The sequence below is a fragment of the Lissotriton vulgaris genome, chromosome 7 (genome assembly GCF_964263255.1).
Source record: "Lissotriton vulgaris chromosome 7, aLisVul1.2, whole genome shotgun sequence".
Classification (NCBI taxonomy): Eukaryota; Metazoa; Chordata; class Amphibia; order Caudata; family Salamandridae; genus Lissotriton; species Lissotriton vulgaris.
Genome location: NC_141695.1, coordinates 1,020,198,692 through 1,020,211,975, shown reverse-complemented (window position 1 = coordinate 1,020,211,975; position 13,284 = coordinate 1,020,198,692). Strand labels below are relative to the sequence as shown.

The 13,284-nt window shown below is 44.0% G+C and overlaps 1 protein-coding gene across 2 annotated transcripts in view; it reads left to right on the top strand.

The window, feature by feature from the left end:
* The window catches only part of FBXW11 (F-box and WD repeat domain containing 11), a 609,511-nt gene extending 596,523 nt beyond the window's left edge, over positions 1-12,988 (top strand). For both annotated transcript variants that reach the window (XM_086931441.1, XM_086931440.1), the window contains one exon: positions 10,651-12,988. The gene's annotated coding sequence lies outside the window, so the exon portion shown is untranslated. The remainder of the gene's footprint in view (positions 1-10,650) is intronic.
* The last annotated feature ends 296 nt before the right edge of the window (positions 12,989-13,284 follow it).

Genomic DNA, 13,284 nt, shown 5'->3' with positions numbered 1-13,284 from the left:
TACCATAGGGGTGACTCATATGTTATAAAAAGGGAGGCTTAGACCTTGCTGAAGGTGTATTCTGCCAGGTCGAGATGGTAGTTCAAAACTGCACACAAAGGCTGTAATGGCAGGCTTGAGACAATATTTTAAGGGCTACTTGAGTGGGTGGCACAATCAGTGCTGCAGGCCTACCAGTAGTATTTAATTTAAAGGCCCGGAGTACATGCAGTTTCATTTTACAAGGGAATTGCAAGTAAATTAAATGTGCCAATTGGGTGTATGCACACACACACACACAACTTAGCACTGGTTAGAGGTGGTAAAGGGCACAGAGTTGTAAGGCCAGCAAAAACAGGAGGATGGAAGGCAAAAAGTTAAGTAAAAACCATATGAAGGATGCCCCGTCCAGCAAGACCCAAACAAATGTTGCAACAGATTTTGCAGCCTGAGTCTGTCTCTTCTAAACTCTTGCTTCCTTTGAATGATGCCATCATGGATACTTTGATGGCTACTTCATCGGAGCCTTATTCTTAAATGCCTGTGAAAAGGCAGGTAGCCAGATGTCACAGACCGGTTGCCAGGTGACCCAGATTGTGTTCCCCAATCGCTCTATCGGGGGTAATCTTATTGTACAGGGCCCAGTAAAGTGAATCTAAATTAATTTCCAACCACTCTTCTGGACAGTCAGTCATGGACCACTTCTGGATGGCAGGGGACGTTGTGGCATCGTTTGGGTCCACTGTCAATGAGCTGAATTCACACCTGACACATTTGAACATGCTTTCATCCATTTGGGCAATCCAAAGCACACTGGAGCCCGAAGGGCTTTCACTCAGGCACAACCCATCCAGTACATTTGAGCTGTAATCCCAATGTTTTAGGCTCGGTACTGGTTCACGGAGAGAGTGGTTCTGAGGATTCTTGTCTTTGTATCCTCATTAGCTATGCCAAGTGTCACATGTGTGCTATGCAATGGGTTAGATTTTTCAATGGATCCGCACCAGGACAATCTATCTGATGCCATCCATGTCTCGAAGGAGGTGGCTCTAGATTTGCAGTGGTGGTTTCTTGATCACAGTTGGCCCAGCAGTCGGTCCCTCTTCCTTCCCCGCACAGAGCGGATGGTGGTGATTGATGCTTTCATGCTGGGCAGATTATCAGGAGGAGGTGGAGATCAGGGGACTGATCTTCTGTGGAGGGCTAGTTTCACATCAGTCTGCTTGAGTTGTGGGCCATTCTGCTGCTCCTGAGGCATTCTTGCCATTCACCTGGTGAAGGCTTGTGCAAGTTCTTAAGGACAACACCTCTGCCATGTGCTACTGCACCAAGCAGGGTTGAGTTGGGGGTCCGGTGTGGGGAAGCTTTTCTTGTCTTGAGTTGATTGGAGAACCGTAACATTTTTCTGTAAGTGATTCATCTAGCAGGGTTTCAGAGTACCAGAGCAGATGAACTGAGCAGGCAGCATCGAACAGATCATGAGTGGTACTACTTCCTGAGATAGTACATGGCGTCTTCCTGCAATAGGGAGATCCCTGGCTAGATCTTTCTGCCACAATCGAAAGCGCAGTATTAAAATCTTTGCTTTTTGAAGTTTCAGCAGGGATGCTTTCCAGCTACAAAGGAATAGTGGAGTTCTATACACCTTCCAGCCCTTGCCTCAAATTCTGAAAAAAGATCAGGAGCATTTGGACCCAAGTCATCGTAGTGACTCGGATTGGGCCAGCAGAATGTGGTATGGGACCTTCTAATGGATAGCATTAACTTCATATTCCTCACTTTGTGAAGAATCCCTAGGTGTCAGACTGGATTCTGAAACTTTAGAGCAGTTTCCCTGTGTGATGCTAAGGGGTGTCTTGCAGAACCACGCAGATGTTATGCGCCACTCATGTGCTCCAATATCAGTTACGTTCTTGACCAGACTTTTCAAAGAAATGCATCCAGTATACAATGAAAATGTAACACACTAAAACCAAATGGTTCTAACCTTGCAGGGACTGTTGCAAATAAATGTCCATGATGGACTTTCGTGAAGATTTTTTTTTGTTCCTGGGGTTAGACCATGACTCCAAAGCCTTTGGCAACTGTGCCTAGAAGAGTCTGATGGTCATATGGGATGGCAAAGCCAGATTTTATGTTGCCAGGCACAAGACTCTGCTCTGTGATCATCTAGTCAACCGTGGCGCGTTCCCTACCAATCCATAGGATAGAGAAACCAAGAAGCTAGACAGACCCTCCAGGATATCGCGATTTCGCGGTTTGCCGCGAAATCAGCACTTTTGTAGAAATCGCGGTATTTTTACAAAAGCTAATCTAATATCCTGGGGGGTCTGACTATTGACAAACATCTAATTCAACTTCCCTAATTTATACAGGAAATGCAGTACCTCATGTTTAAACATGTTCTAAATACCGCCTTTTCGAGATACCCTATAGCTCGAATACTGGTGCTGTTTGTAGTATCCGTGGCACGGTGCCTGTGCTAAGGAGCAAACATCGTGCTGCCCAAGACATGGTATAGGCGTTATCTTTAACGCCGGCAGTACAACGATTTAGGTTGAACGGGGCCTTGATTGTTGTACCGGTCACCACAGCATCCTGCCCAGCTCGTTGCAGGCACAGAGTAAAATAAAAGCATGGTGACCACGTCATTACTGAGGCTGCTTCCAGCTCTGCGCTTGTCACCAACAGTCCGTATGAATGTGTCTTTTAGTTTAGCTGGTTATGGAAACAACCCAAGATCACAGCACTCAAATTGCGTTAGTTTGCTACAACAAGACTCAAGACTGGAAACGGTTTTCCTGAGGAGGTGGAGCGAGGTTGTCCTTCAAAATCAAGGGGTCAGGGCTGGATCACAAACATTTTTGATTAGCACTGTGTTGCCTTTGGTTGTTTGTTAAGACTGTGCTTGGTGCAAACAGTTTTATGAGAACAAGCTTCTGCAGGTGGTAATTTGCGGTAAGAATGGTTGTGCTTATTTGTTGTGTGCCAGATTGTTGTGGTGGGGATGTGTTTTGTTGGTCTTTGTACTGCTGTGTTTTTTGCTGTGTTATTGCAATATGATGCTGTGTTTTACTGTGATTGTTGTGTTGCGTTCTTTTTGGACAGTTGCGTTATGCCATCTCTGTTTTAATTGTGATGTTAAGTTGCTTTGTATGGGTTATTTCATGATGCACCGATTCAATTGCTGCCATTTATGGGTAATCAGGGGGCTTCGTTGCAATCACTGCACCTTTCCTACTCACCAGAAAGCTCCCTGGTTACTAACCCTATAGCTAATCCCTCTTGAGTCTTTTGCAGCAGTGGCAGTGTAGGTATTAGATCGCCTTGACACATAAATACTGTCAAAAGTCATGGCATGTCACTTACTGTGGTGCAATAGGTAATCAGACCTTCCCGGATATCGTGCGTGCCCAAGTACCACCCTACTCCTGGCCACATCACTGCATATGATTTTGCAGGTGGGTTGCCCACAATGCAAGCTGCACTGTCACTGAATACTTAATTTATTTACATATATTTAAATAGTGTGCACCGGATGCCTGCATTGCTTCTAGGGGCAGAGAGAAAAGAGAAGGATGCAAGAAAGTGTGGAACATGTTCTTGAAGATGTGTGTTTCCAGCAGTTTCTTGAAAGTGAGCAGGTTGTTTGCGTTGCACAGGTGTGGGGATTGGTAGGGGCGGGCAGCTACTTAGAAGAAACTTCTGGATTTGCCATTGGACTTGGGAATGCATAGGGAGTTCTGCATGTTGGAGTTTAGGGGTTAGGAGAGTGTGCATTCACAGTACACATATAGCTGCAGAGAACCGAAATTGCACCGTGCATCACGACAAGGCATAAGTAGGGCTGTGAGCCAAAGGGTGTGCATCACTGTGGACTCGGGTGAACTCTGCATTTGACATCTCGCTCGGTCACGCCATCACCTACTCCAGGTCTGGTACGACAATAAGCAGAGCACGCACTTGAAGAGGCCAATGGTGTGGACTGTCCAACGACGTCACGCCCCTGGAATACTTCACCACTTCATTTCCCCATGACCAGCACCAGGATTTGACACGTTGAGAATTCCCAAACCATATCCAGAGATACACTCTAATATCTGTACAGGCTTTTCGAGGGAAACTGAGTGTCTACATTGTAATTAAACCAAATATACATAGCTTCATGTTGTTAAATAACAAAAAATGCTAAGATATCTGTGTGTGTTGTAGGAAAAACGGCCAAATAAAATGCCGCAAAATTGCCGCAAAATTTCCATTTTTGTGCCGCTAAATTTGCGAATCCATGCCGCTATATCCTGGGGGGTCTGGCTAGATACCTTTTATAAGAAAATGTTTTCTTCCGCCAGCCTTGCTTTGCAGTCGGCGAACACCATATGCACAGGCACAGGCAGTTGTCTTTCACCTCCAGACTACGGCAAACCTTCTGCACTTACTGGGGTTCACTATCAAAGTGCTATAGTCACACCTGACTCCCTCTCAGACGCTCCCTTTCATCTAAACTGTTCTGGACACTATGCCGTTTCGGTCCTATCCTCCTGAGCAGCGAGTCCAGCATATTCAGGTTATGATTGCGATGTTTAAGCCTCTATCCTGTATTTCGATGAGACTGACTCGGAGGCTGTTAGGTCTCATGGCCCCCTGCACCTTGCTGGTGACATATACCTGCTGGCTTATGCGGGTTCTGTAGTGGGTCCCTACGGCCCAGTGGGCACAGCATCAGGGAAATCTCTCCGACATGGTCTAGATCTCGGAGGGAACTGCGAAAGACCTGCAGCGGAGGTTAAACGCTATTCGGTCAATGGAAGAGCCCTCTCCCTTTCCAGACCAGATCTTATGGTAGTGACGGATGAGTCACTCCCAGACTGGGGCGGCTATCTGTGAGAGGTGGTGTTCAGAAGACTGGTCTCCGGCCAAGTCTGGGCTTTACCTCAGCCTGTTGCAGCTTCAGGTAATGCACTTGGCATTAAAAGCCTTTCTTCCTTTGATCAAAGGAAGGCTGGTGCAGGTTTTCACAGATAACACCACAACCATGTGGTACTGCAACAGACATGGAGGGGTTAGATTGTGGATCCTCTGTTAAGAGGCTCTGTGCCTCTGGAAATGGCTGGAACGTCAGGGCATTTCCCTGGTGGTTCAGCGCCTGGTAGGCTCTCTGAATGCCAAGGAGGATAGATTCAGTTGTCGGAGCTAGCGGATCATGAATGGCATCTGCATCCGGAGGTGGTGCAGGCCTCTCTCAAAAATGGGGAGAGCATTGTTTGGATCTGGTTGCCTCAGTCGAGACATGCAATGTCAGCAGTTTTATGAGTGGAACTTTCCAAGGCAGCTCTCGCTCCAAGATGCTTTTCATCTCGAGTGGAGCGCAGGTCTTCTAGAAGTCTTTACACCAATGCCACTCCTGCCCAGAGTTCTGAAGAAGATCAGAAACAACTGGGCACATGTCATTCTTGTGGCTCCGGATTTAGGCATGGAGAGTCTGGTATGCCGAGCTGCTGAGCATGAGCACAAGTCCTCCACTCAGGGTTCCTCTTCAGGAGGCTCTTCTGTCACAGCAACAATCCAGGGTTCTGCACCAACCTTGCAACACTTTGCCTTCATGCATGGAGATTGAGTGGTGACTGAAATCTGCAATGTTATCATGACAGCCAGGTGTCCCTCCACCAACACACGTCTGCCATTTAAGTAAGTTACAGACAAGTTGATCCCCTTTCTTCACCTCTTTTCTAAGTTCTGCTGTTAATTCTCAATCTCGCCTAGCATGACTTTGCTTTTGGACACCTTAAAAGTTTATCTTTAACCGCATCGCTGCTGCAGCGATTTTTGCGCTGTGCGGCTTTTTTTTTAAAAAGCTGCGTTACATGACGAGCTCAGCTCGTCATCAGCAGCGAAGGGGTTAAGCCATCTCTTCATTTTTGCAGTTGCCATACGAGCCAGCCCTGTGTAAGTTCCCTATTGTACATAGGTTTTTTGTAAGGTCTCCAACATCCATTCCCAACTTCTCCTTTTATCATGCCTGGTAGTAACCTCAATTTAGTCCTAAGATCTCTGGTGTTTGCTCCTTTTGTGCCGTTATACAGCTGTCCTATGGAGCTACTTGCTATTAAAGCAGCCTTTCTATTGGCAATAACATCTGCCCGGATGGTCAGTGAGCTTCAGGCTTTCTCATTCTCGGTACATTACCATCTACCCAGACAAGCTGGTACTTCAAGCAAGAATCTCATCCTACCGAATGTGGTCACACCCTTTCATATAGGCCAATCCATCATCCTGCCTACCTTTTACGCTCTGCCTCATTCCTTCTAAAGAAGGGAAGAGATTCCATCAGCTGGACACCAAAAAACCTTTGTTCTACCTAGACCGTACAAAAGTGCTGTGGGAGGACGATCAACTTTTTGTGGGGTACGTTGTAGCCAAACAAGGAAAGGCAGTGCAGAAACAGACCATGTCATGGTGGATAGTGCTTTGCATCAAAATCTGCTGTGCATTGATCAAAAAGCAACCTCCTGAAGGTTTGCAAGCTTATTTTACCAGAGCCAAGGCTGTCACCAGTACGGTAGCTTGTGGAGTACCTTTCCTGGATATATGTCGAGCAAAAATGTGGTCTTGGCTGCACTCGTTTACAAAGCACTACTGCCTTGACAGGTCCGTTGAGATAGGCATTTTGCTTGTGCGGTTCTACAGGATTTTCTAGTGTAATCCGTGTTGCAGCCCCACCTGGGGGAGGCGTTTCTTGGATATCTATTCTGAGATAAGGAATCTACAACTAGACCTCTCTAAGATGAATACGTTACTTACCTTCAGAAATTCCTTATCTAATAGAGACTGTCTAGCCGCATATTCCTTACCGACTCACCCATCCTCCCTGCTCTGCGAACAGATTGATAGTAAAGGGATTTCTCCCTTTAATGGGCCTAGTTTGACGCACTAGTGGTCCGTGTTCAACGTGGCTCTGTGCTTTTGGCATGGAAAGTCGCAAAAAGAAACTGACGTCCATGCGCTGAGGTGGCACCCATATAGGCACTGCACACATCACTTCCAGTGCCAGATGACAACCCTCTGAGCCGCCAACTGTTGGCGCGCAGAGGTAATGCTCATGAAAAATATCCAGATCCAGTCTGACACCTATGGATTATCTAAGGCAGGGTTCTCCAAATATGGTCCTGGAGGGGTGGATCAATGCCAGATTTTTAGCATATCCCCATTTAGATAAATGTAGTTTTCTTAATCTGGTCTGGACCCAGCCCTCCAGGGCTGACTTTGAAGCACCCTGATCTAAGGTAAGGAATTTTATTTATTTATTTATTATAACACTTGTAGAGCGCGAACAAAGGCCCTTAGGCATCTCGGCGCTAGATAACTGAAATGTTTTTCCCATAAAGACACCAAAAAAACTGCAGGGTTCATCAGATGTTAAAAAGCCAGGTTTTAACGCTTTTTCGGAAAGACCAGAGGGAGGAACTGGTCCTTATCGATTGAGGGAGTGTGTTCCACAATCTTGGTGCCGCCACCAGAAATCGTCTGTCACCCCAGTTGACTGTTTTGGTGCGGGGGACCACCAGATCAAGGGAGCTAGAGGATCGCAGTGTTCTAGACGGGCAGTAGAGGATTAAGTTCTGGGTGAAGAACGCTGGTCTGGCATTATGTAAGGCCTTGTATATCAAGCACAATGCCTTAAACTTTATCCTCTTTTTCACCGGAAGCCAATGAAGTTGTCTTATGGTTGGTGAGACCGGTTGAAATTTCGGAATACGCCCTAGTAGCCTTGCCGCTGCATTTTGAATAGCCTGCATTTTGGCAAGCACTCTCTCCTGAGCACCCAGAAACAAGGCGTTACAGTAATCTAGGGTGGAGAGGACCAGAGCGCTCACCAGGGTTTTAGCAAGATGTTCAGGCAGAAAGGGCATAATTTTCTTGATGAGCCGAAGTTTGTAGAAGGCAGAGGAGGAGATCTGGTTGGCATGAGGTAGGAAATTCAAACGGTTGTCAAACATGACACCCAGATTCCTGACTTTGTCAACTGGGTCCGGAGGCTGGCCCATGGACGGGGGCCACCATGAAGAGGACCACTCTGGGGAGAGATTGCCGAAAACTACCACTTCAGATTTCTCGGAATTTAATTTCAGGCAGTTGTGGGCCATCCAACTGCTAATTGCCTGCATGCCCTGAGTAAGCATGTTGGCTCTTTGTGGCCCATCGTTCTTGACCGCTAGGACCAATTGGGTATCATCAGCGTAGGACGTCAGGCTCATCCCGTGTGCCCTGATGACTTTGGCAAGGTCCGACACATAAATATTAAAGAGTGTCGGACTGAGGGATGAGCCCTGAGGAACTCCACAAGGTAATGACAGGGGAGAGGATTCAAAAGGTCCCACGGTGACAATCTGGGTCCTATTAGCCAAGAAAGAGGCAATGAGATTTTTGGCATTGCCTCGGATGCCCATTTTCTCGACACGGTCGACCAGGATAACATGGTCGACCGTGTCGAAGGCTGCCGATAGGTCCAGTAGAATCAGGATGGCCGAGCCTCCTGCATCCCGGATAGATCTAATATCATCCGCCGCCTTGACCAGGGCGGTCTCAGTACCATGACATCGGCGAAAGCCGAACTGCGAATCATCCAGCTTTTTATTCTCCTCTATAAAGAAGGAGAGTTGGGTATTCATGGTTTTTTCCGCTATTTTCGCCAAGAGAGGCAAGCTGGCAATAGGCCGATAACTTTTAGGTTCTTCTTTATCTAGATTGGATTTCTTAAGGAGCGGTTTTATAATTGTTCTCTTGAGGATATCTGGAAAGATACCCGTGGAGAACATGGAATTACAAATCTCTGTTATGGATGTAAAGACTACATCCATGATGGGCCGCATAACCTTCAACGGGCACGGGTCCAGAGCCGATCCTGATTTAATGGAAGATATAGTGTCTAGAACCTGTGGGCCTGTAACGTCACTGAACTGATGAAGAACAGGTCCATCTAGCTGAACCAAGGCATCGTGAGAGCTAATGGTAGTATTAGCGAAGATTCGATAAATGTCGTCAACCTTGCTAAAGAAAAACTTAGACAAAGCATCACAGATCATTTGAGACGGTGGGGGAGTAAGATCAACAGAGGAGCCGGCAAGCTGTTTGGTGGTTTCATACAGACATTTGTTGGAATTTTGTGCAGATTCAATTTTGTGACAGTAGTACATTTTCTTGGCTTCTATAATGAGATATTTGTATGAGGCCACTGACTCTTTGTACAAAACTTTTGACTCCTGAGAGTAGTCTTTCCTCCAGTGTCTCTCTCTGTTGCGGCACAGTTGTTTTTGTTTGCGTAGATCATCCGTATACCATGGGGCCGAAGGGGTGGATCTGTTCCGTGAGCGTAGCTTAACGGGAACCAGATCCTTAGCTGCTAAACTTACCCAGTTGTTGAATTGGGAAGTAGCAGTGTTAGGGTCAGTAGATAGCAAGGGAGTGGTAGCTGTAAGGAGATTTTTAAACCTACATTCATCCATATTCTCCCAAGCCAGATATGATTGACGGGGGGTAGAATTCGATTTATTGGGTGGAGGGTCACGTATTTGTATCGCTGTCAGAATGAGATGATGGTCGGACCCTGTTAACGGAAGTATTTGTGTAGCTTGAAAACCTGTAGCATTGGTGAAGATACCGTCTAACATGTGACCTCCATCATGCGTGGGGGCATGAACCAGGGGGGCAAGGCCAAATGTAGCTAGATCAGCTAATAATGTTGCTGAGTCAGGATTATCAAGGTCGTCAAAATGGAAATTAAAATCACCCAAAATGGTGAAAGAGTTGTCTAATGCAGATACTTCCAGCGTCGACCTAAATGCATCGATAAAATCAGTTCTTGGCCCTGGAGGGCGATAGAGGAGAATCCCTCTAAAAGTGTAGGAAGGAGACATTTTAATTGCAAACTCAATAGCTTCACAAAAAATCTGTGGGATAATAGTGAACCTTACCGTGTAAGTGTCACGGGCAATAATGGCGATACCACCTCCCTTTTTCTTGATTTGCCTATCTAGCCTATGGGTAGTGTATCCCACCGGAACAGCTATGACTAAGTCTGGATCGGAAGCTTGGCCCATCCAGGTTTCGGTCATAAATAAAAGGTCAATCTTATAATCTTGGATTAAATCATGAATGTCCTGGCTGTGTTTGCCCAGTGAGCGGACGTTCGTGAGGGCTATAACATGGGGTTTCAAGATATGGGGCTTGCTTTCCGAAGGTTTAGAGGGGATCATATTATGACAGCTAGGACAGTATATGACTGTGCTGGTTGACAGGGTGGTAGGATGAAGTATCGAGCAGGTTCGATTGCACAACGGGCGAAGATGCTGGAGCTGAGCGGAGGAGTAAATAATGCGGTGAGGAGAGTCAAGTGAACCAGGGGGGGTGGCCCTAGGCCCGGCGCGGACGGGCGCAGACGGGCTTGCCTTAGGCGCGCCTTCGGCGCGCCGTCGGCGCGCCCGCTGCGCCCGCCCGCTGCGCGGTCGGGTGGGTCCCTTGTTTATATACATATAGAATCTGTGTCTATATAGTATTTTACAGATAAGGTGTTATTTTAAGGTAAGTAGCTTTATATATAGGTCAAATGTGAGTGATTTCAAGCATTTTGTATATATAATGTTAATCCAATGTTAAACTTTTTTCTCTCATTTTCAGGGTCCCACAATCGTGAACTACTGGATATGTGGCTACTACATACCTGACGATGTTGATTCAAAACACATCAGAGTTGGAACTGGTTAAGGATGCTGTACAAATATAAAGCAGCCCAATTCTCCAGTCAGATTCTTTATCTTTGCTGCACCACTTCCCATTGAGGCCTTGGAAGCATTTACTACAGTTTTGACTTAAGATAGTTGAACATGAGGGCCATTCCCATTCACTTGAAAAATCCAAAGCTTCAACTGTATATTGCTTACAGAAACTGAACCAATTGCCTGTTTTCCAGATGTAAATCTAGTCAAGAAAGGACTTGGCCTAATTTATATTGCTTTGCACTTTTGTCTGAGACTTCAAAGAAAAACATTCTCCGGTGAAGTTTGGGTGCCAAACACATATCCAGAAAGTACTGTACAGAACTTTTGCTTGCAACGTCTTTTTTTCGCTCCACTCAATTGAAAATCCGAAGCCTTTCTTTGTATGTGGAACATCTACAAAACAAATCTCAACCAATTAGTGAAATGTAGTTTACTTTTATTTACTGCATCAATATTTCTTTATTTAAAGATTAATGTACCTACAAAAAACAATAATCGAGAACTAATTGTATAGCTTTGTCTTGTCTTTTTTCAAAAGTCTTTGCTCTGTACTTCATCCGTCCTCCTTTTCTTTGTTTGGTGTTCTAAAATGTGTGCTTGCCTCAGCAATTCAGATATACGCATGTAGATATAATGTACATAATCGTTCAACCCTCTAGGTGTTGGGAGTCAAAGTATTCCAAGTGCTAATTTATAAATATGTTCTTGGCATTGAGAAATTCCAGCTTCTGGCATCGAGAGGTTAATATCACTGACCTAGAAATATGCCTCTTAATATGGAGGTTTTCAGTATTCATTAGGATTTGTAATGGAAGCAACATGTTTTAAATTGTAATTCAAAGCTTTTTAAAACGTAAATAATGTTTAATTTATGTTCTGTTTATATTTTGTGCTGCAGTACTTACAATAGGTCTTTTTAAAATTTATTTATATATATATATATATATAGTAACATTTTTTTTTTGTTGGTGGGTGGAAAAATCTTTATGGGGTGGGATTTGAAAGCAGTCAGTATCATTGGCATTCATAACCATTAATGACACCAGTATCACAGTTAACACATTTGCTGTGGTTTGAGCCTGATCAGTGTTTGTTCTTTTATGTAAAGCTAACAATTGCCATAATTGTATCCTCCCTATTCTTTGCTTTTTCCAAATTAACATGTTTAAACACTTACAGAAAGACAGTCCTTATATCAGTGCATTCTTCAACACTTAAATACTATCGGTCATTAGAGATGTAGGTATTTTTTCATTCTGTATGCAGTATTTTTCTGTAATGAGTTTCTATAGCACTAAAATAAGTGTGACGAAAAAATGCATATTGTATGACTTCAGTTTAATTGGAGGAAATACTCTAGCACAAAATATTACCATTTATCTGTTCATGTTCATTTTTCAGCTACGCCTTTGTCCTCATATTTCCTATATGTGTCTGGAATGTTTTGAAGTATTAAGATCACTATTAATAAGCCCACTCAGTCTCTGGATAGTGACTCAATGTTCCTGTGTGTGTACTTTTAAATTAAGCTCACACACAATATTAGTTACAGTTTAATTACACTATTCTTTTCTTCATTTAAACTAAAAAAAGGTGCTGGGATCAAAGTTTCTTTTTTATCTTAGAAAATTTCTTTTGCAGTTTGTTGCTTTGTACATTTCTTTGAGAACATAAATCTATTAGGAAAGATGTACAAGTGTTGTAATAAATATCCACATAATCTACCTTGTGGTAAGCTTGACTGTCATTTAAGTGTCTTACTTTCTTCCTTTTATGTCCAGACACTATTTCACTGTACTGTCGTTTCGGTGTTTGTCCTTCGAACAAATGAGTCATCCCTTGTGCATGTATGAGATGAAAATATTTTTTTCTTTTAGAGAATGTTTGACCTGAACATGCGGTCTAAGATTTGATTGTGCTAAATGTAGTATACTTGTTGGCCTTGTGGTTGCCACCCATGAAACTCTGACGCCTGGAATTAATAGTGGTCCCTGACAGCACAGTGGACTTTCGTTTGCTTATTATAATTGGGCAACTGCTGTTATTGTTTCAAAGCACTGGGGGTAGTCTAATTCGAATTTGTAATTATGTTTGCCAATTATCTGTTTGGAAAAAAAGTTTGTGTATGGACAGCTTATTGAAACTGTTAAATTGTACAGATATTGTTTATGATCTAAAGCTTTGTACTGTGGAATGTGCTTAATAAAAAAATTTGAACTTTGTGTTTTTCAAATAAATTTACTTTCAATGCTTTCTAACGTCAATCCTAATCGAATGGATTAGTGTTAAGTGCATACATCTTTTCAGTGGGCAATAACTACAACATCTTTGCCACAATATGAAACGCCACCTGTCTTTGCTTTATATTAGTTATTCTTCATTGGCTGGGGTGGACTCCGTAATTAGTCCAGATTCTTGGCATACACATCTTTATTATTCTTTGATATATTTCCTTATTTTACTAATATGCAGTCTGAATTCCTTATCCTATGGTTTCACTTCTCTCTTTTCTTGGACTCTTACTCATGCTTAA